Source organism: Apodemus sylvaticus, chromosome 5 (assembly GCF_947179515.1).
Source record: "Apodemus sylvaticus chromosome 5, mApoSyl1.1, whole genome shotgun sequence".
NCBI lineage: Eukaryota > Metazoa > Chordata > Mammalia > Rodentia > Muridae > Apodemus > Apodemus sylvaticus.
Genome location: NC_067476.1, coordinates 162430814 through 162452544, shown reverse-complemented (window position 1 = coordinate 162452544; position 21731 = coordinate 162430814). Strand labels below are relative to the sequence as shown.

Below are 21731 nucleotides of genomic sequence, written 5' to 3'. Positions count from 1 at the left end.
AACTTTGCAAACTCTAACACAATAAAGGACACACAACAGAATATTCTGGAGGAACAGGAAAATGTCAGAAGGTGTAACATGATCAAAAAACAAGAAGCAGTATAAAGGACAGGAGGGGAGGTAACATTTGATGTCATGGTGGCTGGGGACTTACTCGACTAACGTTAAGAAACTTGCAGGAGGTAACCATGAAAAAGAAATCACACAACCAAACCAAACAGCAGCCTGTCCCTGGGCATATCAAACACAGACTGCTAGAAACAGACGAAGGGAAAGCTTTGAAAGCAGACAGAGGAGGAGCCGTCACACACGGAGAAGAGAGAGGGGCACATCCACATCCGGTAGACATTTCATCGGTGACTAGGTGAGGAGGGAGAGGAAGAGGAACAGAGAAATGTGGCCTGAGCTTCTGCCAAATGCAAGTTCTGCATCCAGTGATAAATTTAGTCCTTAAAAGTGGGGAGACAGACTCTCCAGACAGGCAAAACTCAGGGAGTTCACCACTAGCCAAAGCACTCTGCAAGTGTCATTTTTTTTGTTTGTTTATTGTTTTTGTTTGGTTTTGTTGTTTTGACTGATGACCAACAGCAACGTGGGGAGAAAGGGTTTATAATTATACAAGTTCAGGTCATAGTCTATCACTGACGGAACTTGGCAGGAGCTCAAGCGGAGACCAATGCACATGCCCTGCCTTGCTCAGATATATTTCTTAGACATCCCAGACCCACCTGCCTATGGATGGTGCCGCCCACAGTAGGCTGGGACCTCCCACAGCAATCACCAGTCATGGCCAACCTGACAGAGTCAAATTCTCAGTTGAGATTCCCTCTTGCCACGTGACTCAAGGCTGTGTGAAGTTGGAACTAAAAGCAGATCATGGCGATATAGCCCTTGTCAACTTCCAGTGTTGGGAGAAAGTTCCTCAGAGAGAACACGGAATGTCTATGAAGAAGTCCTGAGTCAGAGACGAGGAGAAGAGAATGAGCAGAAGATGTCTCTCTCTCTAACCCTTAGGTGATGATGAAAGCTGAGAGTTTAAGGACGGCAGCAATGCCTTGTGGGTATGGTGTTTAAGTGTCCAGGTTATTAAGAGTGATGAGAGTAATGAAGAGAACACTAGTCTGAGGAGGACATGGAGCACTAGCCTGAGGAGGACATGGAGCATTAGCCTGAGGAGGGCATGAAGCACTAGTCTGAGGAGGATATGGAGCACTAGCCTGAGGAGGCCATGGAGCACTAGCCTGAGGAGGACATGGGGCACTAACCTGAGAAAGACATGGAGAACCAGCCTGAGGAGGGCATGGAGCACTAGCCTGAGAAGGGAATGGGGCAGTAGCCTGAGGAGGACATGGGGCACTAGCCTGAGAAGGACATGGGGCACTAGCCTGAGGAGGACATGGAGCACTAGCCTGAGGAGGACATAGAGCACTAGCCTGAGAAGGACATGGAGCACTAGCCTGAGAAGGACATGGGGCACTAGCCTGAGGAGGACATGGAGCACTAGCCTGAGGAGGACATAGAGCACTAGCCTGAGAAGGACATGGAGCACTAGCCTGAGAAGGACATGGAGCACTAGCCTGAGGAGGACATGCAGCACTAGCCTAAGGAGGGCATGGAGCACTAGCCTGAGAAGGACATGGAGCGCTAGCATGAGGAGGACATGGGGCACTAACCTGAGGAGGACATGGAGCACTAGCCAGAGAAGGACATGGGGGACTAGTCTGAGAAGGACATGGAACACTAGCCTGAGGAGGACATGGAGCACTAGCCTGAGGATGACATGGGGCACTAACCTGAGGAGGACATGGAACACTAGCCTGAGAAGGGAATGGGGCACTAGCCTGAGAAGGAGATGGGGCACTAACCTGAGGAGGACATGGAGCACTAGCCTGAGAAGGACATGGGGCACTAGCCTGAGGAGGACATGGGGCACTAGCCTGAGAAGGACATGGGGCACTAGCCTGAGGAGGACATGGAGCACTAGCTTGAGGAGGACATGGAACACTAGCCTGAGGAGGGCATGGGGCATTAGCCTGAGGAGGACATAGGGAACTAACCTGAGGAGGGTATGGGGCACTAGCCCGAGGAGGGCATGGGGCACTAGCCTATTAAGGGCTCACTCTACCTTGAGTCACAGAATGTTGCCTTTAAGGTAGACTTAGGTCAATTACAGATGTGTATCAGTGAAACACTAAGTCAACCCTTAAAATATAAAAATGGCTAGCTACGTATGATGGTGCATACAGTTAATTTTAGCTTGCTAGAAGTCTCAAACAGAGGACTATGAGTTTAAGTCAAGACTAGGCTACATGGTAAGACCTTGTCTTAAGTAACCAAAAGAGTATGAATGTACATTAGTAAAGAACAGACAATGTAGTCACACTAAAAGTTGAATAGAAGATGAAGATGGAACGGAAGAAAAGAATTAATGAAAACAATAAAACCTTTATATGTGTGATAGATAGTGACACAAATATACTTAACAATCATTTTCAAATTTTATTTACTCAGGTGTGTGTGTGTTTGTATTTGTGTTTGTGTGTGTGTGTTTGCATGCACACAAACACACACACAATACAAGCAGAAGACAGCTGACAGCATCAGACTCCCTGGAACTGGAGTTACAGGAGATTGTGAGCCACCATGTGGATACTGGGAATTGAACTTCTTATTCCACAAGAGCAGTAAGTGTTCTTAACCTCTGGGCCATCCTTCCAAACCTCCAATAGTCACTTCTGAAGACAGATTGTGTAAATGCACAATTGAAGGGCAGTGACAACCAGAGTGAGGCTTTCAAAGCTCAACTGTACGCCACTGATAGAAATCCAACTTAAGCATGATTCAGACGGCTTCAGTAAAGTATGGACAGAAACAGAACCACAGAAGGTCCATGCCAACTCAGACATGCAAACACCAGAGAGCAGGTGAACGTGAGGGACAGAGAGCAGTGCCAAGTGACGCCACTGTCCCAAGAACACAGAGCAAGCAGAGTTGCCGAGTTAGCAAGGAACGCTTTGTAATAAGTGGGGTAAGACATCCCTAATAGAACTGCAAAGAGAAACAGATAAATGCACTCCTATGCCTGGCCTCTTCAACATCTTCTCTCGGTAATTGATTGATTAAGCAGGCAGGAAATCAGTAAGGATATTGTTGCACTGAATAGCACCATCCATCAAGTTGATCTAATTGACATTTAGGGAATTCTCCATCTAATAAGAACGGCGAGCACATCCTTCTCAAGTGATATGGACGACTCACTAGGACAGACTTCAGCCCGAGGCTTGCAACGCCGCTTATATGACAGAACCCACATGGGATGGGTCCTCATGCTGCAAAGGACTTAATGGTCACAGCAAGAAGATCAGGGACACTCCCTAAGTTTGCTGGAATGACTCAACGCACCTTTAAATTATACAAGGTTAGAAAACTGAATCTTAGGGGAAAGTTAATTTTTTGAATAAACAAACAAACAAACAAACAAACAAAAAACGCCCAAAGCATCAAGATATTCATGGTACAGAGAAGGCAGGAGCTAAATGGAGATCTGCAACTACAAATACATATACTGGGAAAGAGAAAAGGTTAAAAAAAAAAATCAACACTCTCAAGTTGTGTCTTAGGAAAGGAGAGAAAGAGGAGTAAGTCACACCAGATAAAGCAGAGTAAACAACCAGCCACACAGTGGATATTAATAAGGTTAAAATAGAAAAAAAAGGGTCATGGGTGGTGTGATGGCTATTCCCAGTTGTCAAACTAACTACATCTGGAATGGACTACAACCCAGAAATGGAGGGCTCACCTGTGATACAGATCTTGAGGCTAGAAGACAAAGGCTTCTTCTGATCCAGATCCTGACGTGGGATGACACACTCGATCTGGATCCTGAGGCATAGTGGTCATGAAAAGCTTAGGCCCAGGCAATGTAGTGCACACCTTTAATCTCAGGAGAAAGAGAGAATCAGATCTCTGAGTTCAAGGCGTGCCTGGGAAAGAGCAAGTTCGAAGTGGAAAGCTTAGGTACGGGCTTGGTCTGGGCCACACTTTCTGCTGGAGGCCTACATAAGGACATTGGAAGAAGACTCTCTCTTCTTCACTTGCTTTCACTTATTTGCCAGCACATCTGTTGGAACCTGCTTCTTCAGGATTCCAGCATATACAGAAGACCAGCTGAAACACCTAGCCTTGTGGGGCTGAGCAACTGCTAGATTCTTGGACTTCCCATTCACAGCTGCCCATTGTTGGGTTAGTTGGACTACAGCCTGTAAGTCATTCCAATAGATTCCCTTAATAGATAGAGACAGTCCAATAAGTTCTGTGACTCTAGAGAACCCTGACTGATTCAAGTGAGCTCCCTCTCATGGCACGGATCTCAAGGTAGACTAGTGATTGCTTGGCCAGACCCTCAATTTCTGCTCCATCTTTAATCCTGTACATCTTTTGGGCAGGACAAATTGTGAATCTAATTGTGGTTGGGTTTGTGTCCTAGTCCCTCCATTGGAAGTCGTGCCTGGCTATAGGAGATGGATGCATATCCATCCATTCAGGTTCCATAGCCTCTATTTCTAGGAGTCTTAGCTAGGCTCACCATCAGATTCTAGGGTATTGTTAATGATACTCTGCTGTACTTGTAGACAGAAGCCCAGCATAACTGTCATCAGAGAGGCTTCACCCAGAAACTGATGGAAACTGAGGCAGAGACCCACAGCCAAACATTAGGCCACGATTCTCGAATCCCACAGAAGAAGGGGAGTAAGGATCAATGAAGCCAGAAGGGTCAGGGCACCACAAGAAAATGTCTCTCAGAATCATCTGAGTTCATAGGGGTTCATAAAGGCCAAACACCACCCAGAGGTCATGCATGGGACTGACCTAGACTCTCTGCATGTATGTAACTGTCGTGCATCTGGGTCTTCATGTGGGGGACTCCTAGCAGCAGGAGCAGGGGCTGTCTCTGACTCTGTTGCCTGGCTGCCGTGTCTAACTTCAGTGGGAGAAGAAGAGCCTAGTCTTACTACAACCTGTTGTGCCAATGCTGGTTGATATCCTTTCCTTTTCTGAAGAGAAAGAGAGGAGGATTGGATGGTGCAGGGGAGAAGGACTGGGAGGAACAGAGGGAGGAAAAACTGTGGTCACAGTGTAAAGTAAATAAATACTTCGATTTAAAAAGAAATATTTTATTTATGTAGTTAAATTAATTAAAATTCATTAAATTTAAAAATTAAAATAGGAACAAGAAAGGCAGAAAAAGTCAAAACTATTTCTTTGAAATGGTTAATGAAACTAAAAATAGAGAAGGCAAAAATTAAATAACAGAATCAAAAGGAGGACCATCACTACAGATCCCACAGAACTGAAAGAGAGAGGTTGGTCACACCCCTTCCTTTCCCAGCTCCCACCCCTGTGGTAAGATGGGCTGATTTAACGCTAAAGGCAATACCATAGAGTCACCCAAGGAAAACTAAATGATGATTAGATAATGTATTCATGAAATTAATACCAGCAATTGTTAATGACCTTCAGAAATGCCAAGCCGAAGATGGAATCCATTACATTACATTCTGTTCAATACTCAAGTTGGAAATGGTACTATCCTTCTATAATCTCTTCCTTCAGGTTCGCCCCACATGGCCAGCAACCCACTGCTGACAGAACCAGACACTTCAAGAGGGAAAACTACCTCTTTTGTGAATTTAGATTCGATACTCCTCAATGAAATGCTAGAAAGTTGAATGCAAAATGTATGAAAATAATTCTGCATTGCAGCTGTGCAATACAGCCTTCACCCTTCCTTCAAACTAGCTGAGACAGACCCCAGACCTAAGTGTGAGACCTACCCAAGGATAGTTGGGAAATGAAGGAAGCAATACTTAGCCTTCAACTTGCAAGGCCTTAATGGCCTTCATACCATGAAAAAAAAAATCTCAATAGGATGGATATAGAATTATGCTTAATCTTTCAAATTTTCTTCTTGAATCTAAACAGAGACAAAAACAAAACAAAACAGCAAAATTTATGAAACAAAACAAAACCAGCATCCACCTTAGGGCTCTGGGTGATGCTGATATTCCTGTGTTCCGAGAAGCTAGCCTAAGGCTGATGGCTAGGCCACAGTGACCTTTTGCTCCTCACAGTGTAAGCCACCTGGAGAAATGGACCCAGAGAGAAGTATTCATGCCCTGCTGAGTTGAGGGAGGCTCTAGAATCTCTGGAAATTCTGAAAGGGAATCCCAAGAACTGAACAACTCACAAGTCTAAGGAAGTCCCTGAAATTGAACAGATGCATACCCCACTCACTCTCCAAGGTCATTTAAACAGTAAGGATGGCTGAGGAGAATCAGATCAGCAGAGCTGCCTTGGAAGAGGCTATCTTTCTTATTAAGTTGCCTGCAAATTGCACAGGAAACTCAGAGCTCCAGCTTTCATGAGCTGTCACCCATGGTGGGTGGGTGTTCTATGAAACAGCCGTCTTTGATTCATCTTTTTTCTTTTAAGTAATGTCAATAAAGTCAGTAATTTACCAATCCATACCTCAGGTGTAGTGTTACTTCTGTCTTTCATCAGTTTCCTATCTGGGAAAAGTTAGCACTTGTGTTGAGTCTCCCCAGAAAAGTGTCATACAACACTTGCTCCTTCACAAGCCCTTTCTGTCACTCTTCTCCTCAGGGGTCCCAAGGCTCCCAGTGTGTACAGCATCACAGCAGCACCTAAGAAAACGGCTTGTCCTGGGCAGTTGGATATGGACACTATGCTGGACAAGGAAACAGTAGCCAGGGAGTAATGGCTTTTGGCCCAGAAATGCACTTGTCAGCCATGGTCAAGAGAGTGAAGACTTGGAAGGGTGTTTATTTCTTCTTTCTGTTTGATTTTCATGACACCATTTGACCTCTATTTGACCCTGTGCTTGAACAGAGCCCTAGAAACAGCTGCTTTTGAATTTATTCAGATTTCATGTGTATCTGATGCAATAGTGCTAAAAATGTTCCTGGTTGCTTGGTATCCTCCCTGTTTGATGACACTTTTCTCAGATCAGTTGTAATAGCTGCTTACCTGGACTCCAAACAGCTGCTGTGTTGCAGAAAAGAGCATGGCAGTCCTCTGCAGAGCAGGCAAGTCCAGTCTCCGCTCCAAACTCAGCCGAACAGCTTGGACCATGACGTTGCCTCTCACTGCCTGTCCATCTTGCAAGCCAACATCTGCTACTGATAATGGCAGTTATGCACAGCACGGGGCCCGGGTTCATTTGTTGCCCCTAATGTGAAAGAGAGACAGCTGATTGATATATGTTCAATACACCATTATTATCAACAACAACATTGTCGTTTTACTGAGAGGCACACAGCTGGCTCCTGTGCTTCCAAAGTCTCTCAAAGCTGCAGATTCATACAGAAGCCCTAACTAGAGTTTGAGCAAGAATAGCTTCGCTCAAGGTGTGAAGCGTTTAGTGCTAAACAAATTCTCTTTCTCATAGCTGTTACCACAAACAATGTGATTCAATGTAACAAGGCTGCAAACAGAGAACTGTGGAAGAGCCAAGTGCGTCTGGTACAGGCCCAGCTACCTTGAGCACTGATACTCTGCATCACTTCTGCAGACGGTCTGCATCACTGCTCTCTTAATTCCCCCCTTTGAATGTATTCGTATAGAACCACTGTATTAAGCAACAGGTTCATGGTGCGATTTTAATTTATGAGCACCATGTGCTTTTGCTGGACTCACCCCATTTCTCTTTTCTGTTTCCCAGACCCCTTATTGTTGACCCCCTTTTTTTCCCTTCTACTTTCTTGTCATATATGTACTTAGCTTCATTCACGGAGGGAAACATGGACTAGTTGGTTTTCCGGCGATGGCTTCTTTTGTTTAACACGATCTCCGGTCCTATCCATTTTCCCACAAATGGCACCATCTCCTCCTTCTTTGTGGCTGGATACAGTGTACAATGATGACAATTCTGATGGGTGGCTGCCCCCCTGGAGGGCTTCCATGACGAGGTTGGGGGATGTCTCAACCATCACCAGAGGTACAATCCCACCCTCTGTGCCTGCCACAGAGAGACTGAAAAGGCTACTGTGTGCTATGCTCTGTGAGATCACCCAGTCAAACCAAGGAAAGGCCTGAGGAAGACTTTCTTAGTCCCATGTGGAATCGAATGCAATGTTTATTATCTAGGGTGGGTGGAGAGACATGGAGAGAGAGAAAGAGAGGGTGGGGGGGACGATTCCAGAAGTTAACATCAACATTTCTTTCCTCAGGAACCTCACACCTGTCCTTTGAGATGGTGCTGGGAGCTCCTTGGCACAGGCCACCACACTTAGCTTCTTCTTCTGAAAACCCCCTATTCCATCCCCCTCCCCCTGCTTTCCAAGCCTCCCACTTTCCTGACCTGGCATTCCCCTACACTGGGGCATCGAACCATTGGTCACAGGACCAATGATCTCTCATTGACACACTTAGCTTCTTACATGGGTGTTGGGGGTTTAACTCAAGTCTCCAGGGTCTCCATGTCAGCAGGGCATGACTTTGCCGACCCGGCAACCTCCTCAGTTCAATTTGCACATTTTTGTAGAGAGAGAATAAATGTGCAGTTCATGTTTCATGCCCAGTTATCTCTGGATCCATCTGTATGGAACAGGAGGGGTGTGGGTGATCTCAGAGCATGTGACCACAGCCATCAGCTCAGCCATTCTCATCTCAGGGTCTTGCCAGGGGGGCTTACTCCTGCTCGCCACCTCAGGGATAACCCAATCTCCATGCTGTCTGCCTTGTCTTTACTGCCCCCTCCCCCACCCAAGGCTGGCAAGCCCATGGGAGCGGGCATCTCGCCAAGGGAGAGACTGAGATCTGCTAATGCTCAGTCTTCTGTGCTGCATCCAAGTCTGTTCACACCTCAGAAAGCATTACTGCGTTTACATTTCCCAACAATTTCTCATCATTCATATTTAAATTATGTTCCTTTGAGAAGGAGATAAAGGCTGGGAATTTTATCAAGAGGCAAATAATGTAGGCAGGGAAGAATCTCACCTTTTATTATCAAATGTGTAAACCATTTGAACAGGAAACAAACTCTTTAAAGACTGCCTTCCATGCCAGGAACGGCGGACCTAGGGCTTATACTCTGGTTGCCATGTTTAATGAGCTGGATAGCCAGGCAGCTCTAACTCTAAGGATAAGTAGGTCACTTTATGTCAGGTATTTCTAAAGCAACCTCAAGTGTGTCTGATTTCCAGGGGCAGGTTGCTGAGGCCCAACCCCAAAGCTACTCAGGGCTCGCCTTTGGCAGATTATACCCCTGAAACAGGAGCCACAAGCTCTTCTCAGGAGAAGATACATTGAATTTAGATAGCCTGTATTAAGACATTGAAATGTAGAATTCAGTTTTCAGTCTTAGGAAAATATTGACTCATTTGTGCTGAGTGTAGCCTGCAGATGGTTGCCACAGTCAAACCTGCCAGGGGCTACTAGATTGCCTCTCCTTCTCCAAGTCTCCTTTACAGGAGCCCACAAAGGAGACCTGGACATCCCAGAACCACTTCTTAGGTGAAAAGACAGGTTGAGAGTGGATGCTCATAGCTGCAACGACTACACCTGAATCTAGAGATGTTTGCCAGTGACCACTGAGTCCTAAAGTACTTACTTAGGCCCAGGCCAATGGAGTTTGGGGTTAAGGGGATGCATAGGAGGTATGCTTTCTCTTGCCTCATTGTTTGAGAGCTCCACCCCCAAGCCTTGGCTTCCAGAAGCTCAGGGAATACATGCCAAGGAGCATGCAGTCTCAGGCCAAACGAACAAACAACAAACAAACAAATAAACACATCAGGATATAAGCACCCATCCCAGTTGAGAGGACATCATAGTCCGTTAGACAAGAGCTATTCAGAAACCTTTGTTCATTAACAGCACCAAGTCCCAAGTCCTGGAGCCTGTGCTCTGTGGCTTGACTGGGAACTAGCTGGGAATCTGTCCTTAACAATCTCAGCAATACCCTGAGCACGGTGGCCTTGAAGTGGAGGGGTGGCCCAGGGTGCCACTAGGAAAATAACATTCCTCATACATTGCCAAGGTTCAAAGCAGGGGCCAGATGTACCCAGATGTCCCAGAGATAAATGCTCACCCAAGGGGATGGGCAAAGCTCACATCTGTATGAAATAGCTCTTAGCTGCACAGAGAAATGAAACTGTGCTAACTTCATGGTGGGAAGGGATGAGAGACAGAGGGGACACTGCTGGGAAGGGATTGGAGACTGAAGAGTAGCTGGGAGTTGGCTATTTGTAGAAAGTGTGCTTTTTTTGTGTACCCTCCTTTGACATGCCCCTCAACAGTAGGGAATCTAGTGTAGACAAACGACCCATCCAAGGCAACAGATCAACAGCACCTAGGTATGCGTAAAAGGCTGAGACACTGTCGTAGTTAGGGTTTTACTGCTGTTGGACAGACCCCATGACTGAGGCAAGTCTTATAAAGGACAACGTTGGGGCTGGCTTACAGGTTCAGAGGTTCAGTCCATTATCATCAAGGTGGGAACATGGCGGCATCCAGGCAGGCATGGGGCAGGAGGAGCTGAAGGTTCTACCTCTTGTTCCAAAGTTAGCTAGCAGAAGACTCGCTTCCAGTTAGCTAGGACTAAAGTATTATAGCCCACACCCACAGAGACACACTTACTAGTGGCACTCACTGAGCCAAGCATACACAAACCGTCACAGATACCATGGAAGGTCCTTGTTCTGGAATTCTGCAGCAAGACATTCAAGAATGTAAAGGTAATTTTAAAAAAATGAGAGGGATAAAATGGAAAAAAAAAAAGAAATAGATGGTGAAAGGTCCGCCAGTAAATACAATTTCTGTCCCAGAGATGAGATGCCCTCTGATTATGTGGTATTTGCCTGGAATTTAGAACAGAGTCAGGAACAAGAAACAGACACTGAGAGCTCGGATCTCACACTCAGGGGAGTGTGAAAATCCATATGGTGCCTAGAGGCTCCCCACTTTAGAGATCTAAAGAGGTGGTTCCTGGGGAACCCATTGATAGAGGGTTCGGGGGACACCTGTCCTCTGACATGGAAAGTGGGGGGGGGCTGAGAGAGATTTCTGGGTGTGGCCAGGGATTTTGTTTTGCTCTGGCCTTTAATCTTTTCTTGGTTCTGGTGGCCTTTCAAAGGACACATGCATCTCTCTGTGAGTCTGTCACCTCTCCTCAGGCTTGGCAACTCCTCTTGGAATCTCTTTGTGGGGGCTGAAGCGATGTCTCAGAGGGTAAGAGCACTGACTGCTCTTCCAGAGGTCCTGAGTTCAATTCCCAGTAACCACATGGTGGCTCACGACCATCTGTGATGGGATCCAATGCCCTCTTTTGGTGTGTCTGAAGACAGCTACAGTGCACTTACAACAAATACATAGTTCTTTAAAAATTTTTTTCATTTAAAAAAAGGAATCTCATTGTGAAGGGCTGAGCAAACAGACTGCACCTCTGTAGGGACAGACACAATCCTGTACCCTTAAATGCCCCCTTGACCTGGGTTGGCTGGAATTATTACTAGGCTGAGGGGAGCATGTAATCTAACAGAGGTGGAGAAGGCACCTGGGCCTCTGACCTACCCTCTGGTCTCTGTCCCTTTGCCTTGCATCCACTGAACAGCCTGTGAAGAGGGAAGGGAGCTGGAGATTCTCAGGGCATGATCTGAGAAATGAGGCGAGCCACCATCAGGTCAAGGAACAAGACATGGGCCCTCCCATTTGCAGATGTAGAAGAGGCATGTTTCCAAAAATCCTGCTCTAGATTTCCTGTTTATAGGCAGAGAGAGCTCACAGAGGTGGGCAAACAGTCGCTTGAAAACATTACCTTATTTTAATTTAGCTTAAAAATCAGCACATCTGAGATAAGGATTGTGTGGTGCAAGCAAATTCTAAATGAGTACAAATGGCGCGTTTCCCAAGGAAAGTCATTTTTCAGTCAGATGCGATGGCTTCCCTCTTTCTGGAGTTCTTTCTGCTTTCCCTACCGTCTTATTTTCCATTTTTCTTTGTTCATATGCATGTGAGGACTTGCCTTAGTAAAGGGCTCCCATCTTTCTGGAGAGCTCCATTCTCCAGTGAGCTCCTGTAAGCAGAGGAGCCCAACAAGTTGGTCCACTGTCTCTTGAGCTTGGATTTACAGGGCATAAGTGTCTTAGGGTTTTACAGCTGTGAACAGACACCACGACCAAGGCAACTCTTATAAGGACAACATTTAATTGGGGCTGGCTTACAGGTTCAAGGGTTCAGTCCAGTATCATCAAGATACATGGCGCTGTTCAGCAGGCATGGAGCAGGTGGAGCTGAGAGTTCTACATCTTCATCTGAAGACTGCTAGCAGAAGACTGACTTCCAGGCAGTAGGATGAAGGTCTTAAGCTCATGATCACATTGACACACCTACTCCAACAGGGTCACACCTTCTAATAGTGCCACTCCCTGGGCAGAGCATATACAAATCTGTTGTGGGAAATATTTAAAAAAAGAACTCCCCACCATCATGGAAGTGTGGGGCTGGTGCCGCTGGGGACAGTTGGCGGGATGTTCTTTTTTAATATTTACCACAACACAAATCATCACACTAGTAAGAAAACAGTACAACCACCCCACCCCAATTCAGATGAGCCCCGAGGTTGTCAGAGTACCCTAACACTCACAGGCCCCACATCTGACTGTTCTTACCCTGTCACCACCACAGCGACCAGACATCAGGCAGAGAGGGTTCCCTCTGAGCCCAACTCCAGGCAGGCACCTACAGAGAAGCAGAACCTAAGTGTAGCCCGGGGGGGCCTCTCAGTGCAAATGCTCAAAAATAGGGATCCTGCTGGGCAGTGGTGGCGCACACCTGCAATTCCAGCACTTGGGAGGCAGAGGCAGGCAGATCTCTGAGTTCAAGGCTAGCCTGGTCTACAGAGTGAGTTCCAGGACATCCAGGGCTACATAGAGAAACCCTGACTCAAAAAACAAAACAACAGTAACAAAAATAGGGATTCAAGTTGGCACATGTGATAAAAACATATGAATATAGGCATGCCCCTGCTTATAGTGGACACACAGCAGATACTGTATATCCAGGCAGGAGACTCCCTGAGTCTGTGGCCCTAAAGTCTACCGAGATAAGACTCAACGTTTTCATTTTAAGATCCTGAGATGGAGAGAGGGGTTTAAAGGACCAGGCTGCGTAGCTCTGGATGCAGTGATCGGGATCTCAGGCTCCGGAGCTTGTCCGCCGTCCTGCCGTGCCTCAGCCAGAGCCCAGCTGGCACGCTGTATTGCGGGATGGGACAAGCTCGAGGACTTCACCTGTCCTCTGCTCCTCACACCTGCAAGCGCAGCCAGGCTGCGCGCAGGACCTGGTGTGTTCTGTCACCTCGTCCGGTTGGAGGGCTGGGCTCTGCTCTCCCAGGGGTGAGTGGGGAGCAGGAAAGCCTCATCTGCCCTGGGGGGATGGTGTGACTCTCACTGAGCAGCAGGGGGAGGAATGGAGAGGCAACACTGGGGTTGGCACTGAGAACAGCAGGATGGGATGGGATGGGGTGTGCGTGCTGCTCCGTGGTCAGAACTCAGCAAGGATATGTGTATGTTCTTTTCAAGTGGAAGAAAAGATAAAACCATGAATGATTGTCTATGTCTTTGTTTCATGTTTGTATAGTTTATACATAAACACTTGCCTTCATCACCACCACCACCATCATCATCACCACCATCACCACCACCATCATCATCACCACCATCACCACCACCATCATCATCACCATCACCACCATCATCACCATTACCACCACCACCATCATCATCACCATTGCCTAAATTATGAAACTGAGAACTTCACTACTGTGTAGCCTGTCAACTCATGTTCTCCAGAAAAGCAATCTTGTGGGAATGTGGAGAGAGAGGGGGGGCGGATTTTATCTGTGTCTGTCTATCTCTGTGTGGTTCTCTATGTGTTTGAGTGTGTCCCTCTGTGTGTTTGTGTTTGTGTGTGATTCTCTGTGTGTCTCTCTGTCTCTTCTCTCTCTCTCTCTCTCTCTCTCTCTCTCTCTCTCTCTCTCTCTCTCTCTCTGTGTGTGTGTGTTTGTGTTTGTGTGTGATTCTCTGTGTGTCTGAGTCTCTCTATCTCTCTGTCTCTTTCTCTGTCTCTCTGTGTGTGTGTGTGTTTCTGTTTGTGTGTGATTCTCTGTGTGTCTCTCTGTCTCTCTCTGTCTCTCTCTCTCTCTCTCTCTCGCTCTCTCTGTGTGTGTGTTTGTGTGTGATTCTCTGTGTGTCTGAGTCTCTCTGTCTATCTCTCTGTCTCTTTCTCTGTCTCTCTCTCTGTGTGTGTGTGTGTGTGTTTGTGTGTGATTCTCTGTGTGTCTGAGTCTCTCTGTCTCTCTCTGTTTCTGTCTCTCTTCTCTCTCTCTCTCTCTCTCTCTCTCTCTGTGTGTGTGTGTGTGTGTATCTACACATTGCAGGTGCATACACTGCTGGGGACTCAGGAGTGGATACATTCAGCAGATGCCTAAGCTGTAAAGTCAAAAATGATTTACTCAGAATTTTATTTTCTTTTAATGTTTTCTTCCTTTAATTAATTCACTTTACGTCCCGATTGCTGCCCCACTCCTGGTCACCCCCTCTCTCAATCCTTCAGCTCTCAACCTATCAGAAATTTCAATCTGAGAGAGAGAGAAGAGAGGGAGGGAGGGAGGGAGAGAGAGGAAGAGAGAGAGAGAATGAGGAATGGGGGTGGCGGGTCTCTGCTTGGAGAAAGCAGGGCAGCCTTTCTGGAGGAGAGCTGATACTCAGGAGACGGGGGCAAGAAAAGTGCAAGACAAGCCACAGAGTGAAGAAGGCAGTGTGCAGTGAGTGACCGCAAGTCAGTCAGGTTGGGGAAAGCTGCCTTCGTCTCCCTCAGAGTTTTAGCACAACTGTCAGCTTTGTATCATTGAAGAAGTGTCCTTTCCCAGACACGCACAGTTCCCTGTAGATATTTAAAACATTTTCATATGCGACTCTAAGAAACAGCGCAAAGCTTCCGTGTACCTGCTGACGGTGGTGACATCTCACTTGGCTTGGAGCAGTGTCTGCAGGATGTTTCTGTAGACACTGTCTCAGGCAGCTGCAGCTTGCCTGGTGTGTGTGTGTGTGTGTGTGTGTGTGTGCACATGTATGTGTGCATGTGCACATATGTGTTTCTCTTGCTCTATGTGAATGTGCTTGTGCATATGTGCATGTGTCTCTCTGTGTGCGTTTGCTTGTGCCTGTGTATGCACATGTGTGCATGCATACATGCGTGCTCATGTGTGTATCTGTGTGTGTGTCTCTTTTTCTGTGACTGTGTGCTGGTTCCTATGTGTATGTGTGCATGTGTGTATGTGTGTGGGGGGGCTTGTGTGTGTGTGTGTGTGTGTGTATTACCTGTGCGATTTCATTTTTCACCATTTTAAATGTTCTTTCTCTATGTGAAATTCACTTTTCCTGATAATTTTACTAATTAAGTGAAAGGGAATTGACACAGGAATTGAATACTCAAATAAATGTTCTCATTAAATTAATGATGTGGTGCCCACTCATTGATCTATTATAAAACTTGAAATTTCTTAATTGGAATGTGGATGGGAGGGCGATAAAAACCTATGATAAAAGCTGATGATAGAGTGGATTTCTCCCGGCCAGATTATGCGGGGCTGTAACTAACAGGAATGTGCAGCCGTGAACCTTTTGTCCTGGGTGTAGAACTGCGGAGAAAATGGATTTGTCTCAGGTAAGGATTAGTGCCCAAATTTATTGTCTTAGCAAAGACAGGGCACTGGAGCCAACGTGTCCCCATGGCTTCAAGGACAATGCTTTCCTTTGTAGACGTGATCCGGACACACAATGTGGCTTCCCGGGAATGAAGTGTGAATGGACAAATAGATTGTAACTTCTCCATGCCCCTACTGTGCGCTAAGTGCACTGTGTGACGAGCTTTCTGGGACACCTGCTCGGCTCGGCAGTCTCCTGGAGGCTCCTGCTTTTGGGCTACAGCAGAGGAAACAGAACACCAAACATGAATGATTTCCTGGTGATGGGTGCAAAAAGATGCATGGCAAAGGAATGTGTGTGTGTGTGTGTGTGTTTGTATGTGTGTGTGTGTGTCTGTCTGTCTGTCTGTTTTTCTCTCTGTGTGTCTGTATCTGTGTGTGCATATGTGTCTCTGTATGTATATGTGTATGTATGTGTGCCTTTCTGTCTCTGTGTGTGTACGTGTTTGTTTGCCTGTCTGCCTCTCTCTCCCCGGTGTGTGTCTCTGTGTATGCATGTGTGTCTCTGTGTGTTTACACACATGAGTGTGTATATATGTGCGCATGTGCATGCATCTGTGTCTTGTGTGTCTGTCAGTTTGTCTGTATGTCTCTTTGTGTGTATCTGTGGATGTACACACATGTGGGTGCATTCGTGCGTGTGTCTGACAGTCTGTCTCTATGTGTGTGTCTGTCTCTCTCTCTGTGTGTTTGCGTACGTGTACACACATGTGTGCATGAATGTGTCCCTCTCTCCTATCTTTCTCTCTCTCTCATTCTCTCTCTCTCTCTCTCTCTCTCTCTCTCTGTGTGTGTGTGTGTGTGTGTGTGTGTGCATTTTCACATGCATGCCTGTGAAAGCCAGAGGACAACCTTAGGTGTCAGTCTTTGGGTGCCATCTGTCAATGCATTGGGACTGAACAAGTATGCAGTGTCAGGGATTGAACTCAGGTCCTTTGGCTTTCAAGGCAAGAGCTTTACTAACTGAGCCACCTGCACAGCCCATGCCTTATTTCTTCATCCTTATGGCCTGCATATCTGTCCTATTAATATAATCAGCATATGAAGTCATTCAGGAATATTTGTACCCTGGCCAAAAGGTTGATCGATGTGGCAATAACAGCCTGAGCCTGAAAGCTGGACAACTGCTTCTCTAGCCAATCACCCAGAGGAAGAGCAGAAGGCGCTTTCTTTAAGATCCGAATAAGCTGCTGGTAATTAGATCCCCACTTAGCTCAATAAATTCCCTTGTAAGTGTATAATTCATTATAAATAAATATTTCCATGGAGATGGCATGATTATAATAATTCTTAGAGTGTTTACTCTATACCAATGATTATTAACCATATGCATTTCACTATTGTGTGGCAAATTCCCAGGCCCTCTAATGAGCAAGCTGCTTTCTGTTTACATTCTGATTGTTATAAGACAGAATAAGCAAAATCTCCCTGAGCTCAGAAACAGTACGAAAGGTGCGAACATAGGAGACAGTGATCTGGTTGATGCTTTCATCCCAGCCTGGGTCAGAGGTTCTCAAGGCCCTCTAGGGTAATGCCCTTTATGCAACAACAGCAAAGTTCATATATGTTTATTTTTCCCACGTTTTGAGTACAAAGGGTAATTTTCCAGCGTCCATACTAGATTAGATGACACCCTTTAGGAGTCAAGGTCCCATGAACACATTTCGAGCTTCCTATCAGATAGAAACTGGTAGCATTGCTTGAAATCAAGCCCTAGACTTATCATACTTTTTTATTATATGCATGCACCTATTATGAACTCTAACTTGTAAGCGCAATAAGAGACTGGTAATGTCGACCGTGGTGGTTTCGATGAGAAATGTCCCCATATTTAAATATTTAGTCCCCAGCTGCTGGCACTGCTTGGGGACGTTTGGGAGGTGTGGCCTTGTGTCCCTGGGTCTGGCTGTGAGAGATTAAAGCCTCCCTTGGCTTCTAGCCTTCTCTCTCTGCTTTGTTCTTGCCTTTGGGGAGCTCCCACCAGTCAGCCTGCCTGCTGCCATGTCTTGCCGCCCCGTCTGCCTGCTGTGATGGGTTCCAATTCCTCCAGAACTGTGGACCCAAATACACTCTTCCCTCTACAATTGTGTCTTGCCACGGCAACAGCAACCTGACAGATATTAACTCACAATAAAACTATGATGAGAACATGCTGGAAGGAATTTTTTCGGGAAGTAGTTGATCACAAGGGACTGATACTGCAGACAGCAAGTCCAGAGGCTTGGGGACGATTCCTTGTTCCTGCATTTTCTTGAGTTTGGAGAAGTTCTCAGCCTCATTTTTAAAATGTAAGCAGTGACGGACACCACCCACTACTCCATCTTGAATGTAAAATGCTCAGTAAGAGGGATGGATGGTTCAGTCGGTGACGTGTTTGCCACACAGGCATCAGGTTCTGACTTCAGATTCCCTAGATCTGGACGGGGGACAGAAATGCCTGTAATCTCAGTCCTGAGGCAAGGAGGGAGGAGGAGAAAGGAGAACCCGTAGAAGCGTGCAGAGCAGGCAGCCAGGCGCACATGTCAGTGAACAATTGACTGTCTCGAGCTAGGTGAGAGCAGAGACCCAACACCCAAAGTTGTCTTCTGGTCTCCATACCTGTGCTGTGACACATGTGCAGCCATAGACATACACATTCTACAGACTCACACACAACCATAGACAGACACATTACACAGAGTCACACACAACCACAGATATACACATTACACAGACTCACACACAACCATAGACAGACACATTACACAGACTCACATACAACCACAGATATACACATTACACAGACTCACACAGAACCAGACAGACATATTACACAACTAGCACACAACCATAGACAGACACATTATACAGACTCACACACAACCACAGATATACACATTACACAGATTCACACACAACAATAGACAGACCCACATTAAACAACTAACATACAGCCATAGACAGACACATTACGCAGACTCACACACAACCATGGACATATACATTACACACAGACTCACACCTAATCATGGACATCCACATTTCACACAGACTCACATATAACCATAGACATATACATTACACAGACGCACACACAACCACACACATAAATATAACACAGACTCACATATAATTATAGACAGACATATTACACAGACTCACAGACAATCATGGACATACACATTACAGACTCACATACCACCATAGACAGACACATTACACAGACTCACAGACAACCATGGACATATATACACATTACACACTCACACACAACCATAGACAGACACATTACACAGACTCACACACAACTATAGACACAATACACAAACACACACACAACTGTAAATAGACACATTATACACAGACTGACACATACCATACACAGACACAATATACAAACACACACACAACTGTAGACAGACACATTATACACAGACTCACACATACCATACATCACACAAACACCCTACACACATCATGCACAGGCAAAATACTACACAAGTTATCCCCCAGAGGCTAACATGTCCGACCACTTGGTCTCTTGCTTGTGCTGCTGTTGTGAGATGTTCTGGGACTTTTAGGAGGCAGGGTCTAGCTGGAGGAAGCATGTCACTAGAGGAAGGTCTTGATTGAGCTCTCTCTACTTCCTGGTTAGTACCATGTGAGCAAGCTGTGACACGAATGTCTACTGTCCCAGTCAGAACCTCTCAGTCGTCATGCCTTTCAATGGAGGAATGATGCTTTTAAACTGTTCCGGAGTGTATCCTCCTCCTTTAAGTTGTTTCTGTCAGGTGTTTCTGCATGTGGAGGAAGAAGCCAACATGCCTGCCTGAGCAGCTCTCTGGGCTCTCAATAATCTTGAGAGTTGAAAGCCAGTTCCTGGACTCTGGGTGTGGTAAACAGGGTCCGAGTTGTATCCTCTACCTTTGTGTGAATGCTGGAAGCAATTCTCCTTGGTGCTGTGGTCCTAGCCAGATGCCTGAGGTTATGAAGAAGAAGGGAGAGCAGGAGCGAGAGGGGAAAAGAGAGATGCCGTCATGGGGTCTGCGCTACTCCAGCCCTGTAACAAATTGCTCTGCTCTGTAGACTCCTGACAATTGCCTTGGAGACAGCACATGGTCTCCAGTTTGATTCTCAGCCCTTGCATTCAGGCATGCAGCTTTTGGCTGGGCCCTGTGGCCTCAGCTGGGCTCTCTTCCTTGTCCACTGGACCTGCTGAGGTGCCTCTGCTCACTGGGCTCAATCCGTGTGGCCACACCTGTGGGAGGCCGGGATCGCAGAACGCAGACAGTGTCTCCGGGTCTCTAAGGCCTCAGTGTGGGTGGAACTTCTTTTGGCCTGGTCTGTTACCAGCTTGCTCCTATGCAGGGCTGAGGAGAAAGATCCCACCTGAAAGCTTGCTCCCGTGCACTGCTGAGGGTGGCTATCCCACCTCTTCATAGGAAGAAACATGGAAGAAAGGGGTGATAGTATGGTGAGAGGAAGAGCCCTTCTGCAAACAGCCTGTGTGTCCCTCTGCGCTGCTGTCCCCTGACCCTCCACCGTGCACTGAGGCACCCAGCCTTCTCTCTGCAAGAGGGTAACCATTTGCTTGAGAGAGGCAGAGGCGACAGACCTCAGCTTCAGCACGCGACCCCCTGCTTCTCATCTGCTTGCCGCTATTTGTAAGAAGCAGATGTTTGGGATTATAACTCATTTTGCTCTGAATCAAGGATGATTCGGATTCTGGGATTGCTCTCTGAAACCTGCTTTGTGCTGACAGAACTTGGACATTAGCCAGAGACGTGCACCTGTATGTCCTGATTCAAGTCACCCAACATCCCAGTCCCCGGAGTCCCGTGAGCACAGAGTGTGACTCTCACATCAGTCATTTTCAATTATTTCTTATAAATATATGCAGCTGTGAAAATTGTTAGGGGGATATAAAACCTTTCACATGCAAGATGGTTCTGAGGTGGAGGGAAGACTGAAGGGGCCGCCGAGGTGACAGGCTGTGTTTGCTCTAAACTAAAACACAAGAGCCAGAGAATTTGGAATCTTCAGGAGAGAAAAGAAAATGATTTCATTGTCTCAGATTTTCTTACTTTCCATTTTAATTGTAGGGTTTGGCTTTTGAAAGAAATGTTAGCATTTGCAAAGGTGTGATCATTAGCTCCCATCAAGCCTCTTGTTCCCGTGCCAGCAGCCTGGAGATTCTAAACCACAGGCCATCGTGTGGTCCTCCAGCTCCACGTCAAACTCAAAGTGCCAGTATGAGCAACCTGGGTGTCACTGCTGGATCTCACAAAGAGATTCTCAGAACATATCCCCAGAGGAACCACTTCTCCAACCTCTAACTGAGGAGGAGCCAGTCCCTTAGAGATTTTAGTGTACAGAAACCATAAGCCCATGGACAAAGAGCCTCACCCTGAAGCCCCCAGAAGGCTCTTCTGCACTGGTGAGTCACACCGAGATTAAGACTGATTAGCGGCATCAAGCCGTAAGTGGGATGAAATATGCCCCCGTGTCTTGAGGAGCCATCTGTTGGAGTTACCACTTGTCCGATTGCCATCGGTAGCTGAATTTATCACACAGGCATGAAATCCGCCCGTAGTCTGTTCCCGGCTGCCTGACTCTTAATCAACAGCCCACTCTTGGGGATTTTTGGCTGCCTCACCTGGTTATGCCCATAAATCTGAGTGAAGACCTGCTTGATTTGTTATTGATTTCCCCATGGACAAATTTGGGGCTGTATCTTCAGCGATCAGTCTTCACCAGGTAAAGTCGGGGCAAAGGAAAAGCCTTGGCCACCTGGGGAGCCTCAGGGGCCACTTCTTTGTGTTAAAGCACTTACCATCTCAGATGACTGAATTTAGTCCATGAGATGTTCTAGTGCAAGAGGGGAGAGGAGGAGGGTGTGGAGGATCCACACATCCCTCACAGCCTGGCAGTCTGGGGAATAGAGAGGGCATGCCAGCAGAATGGACCG

At 46.6% G+C, this 21731-nt stretch overlaps 1 pseudogene; it reads right to left on the bottom strand.

Annotated features, from left to right (window-relative positions):
• The window catches only part of LOC127685004 (60S ribosomal protein L8-like), a 154215-nt pseudogene that overhangs the window by 107135 nt on the left and 25349 nt on the right, over positions 1-21731 (bottom strand).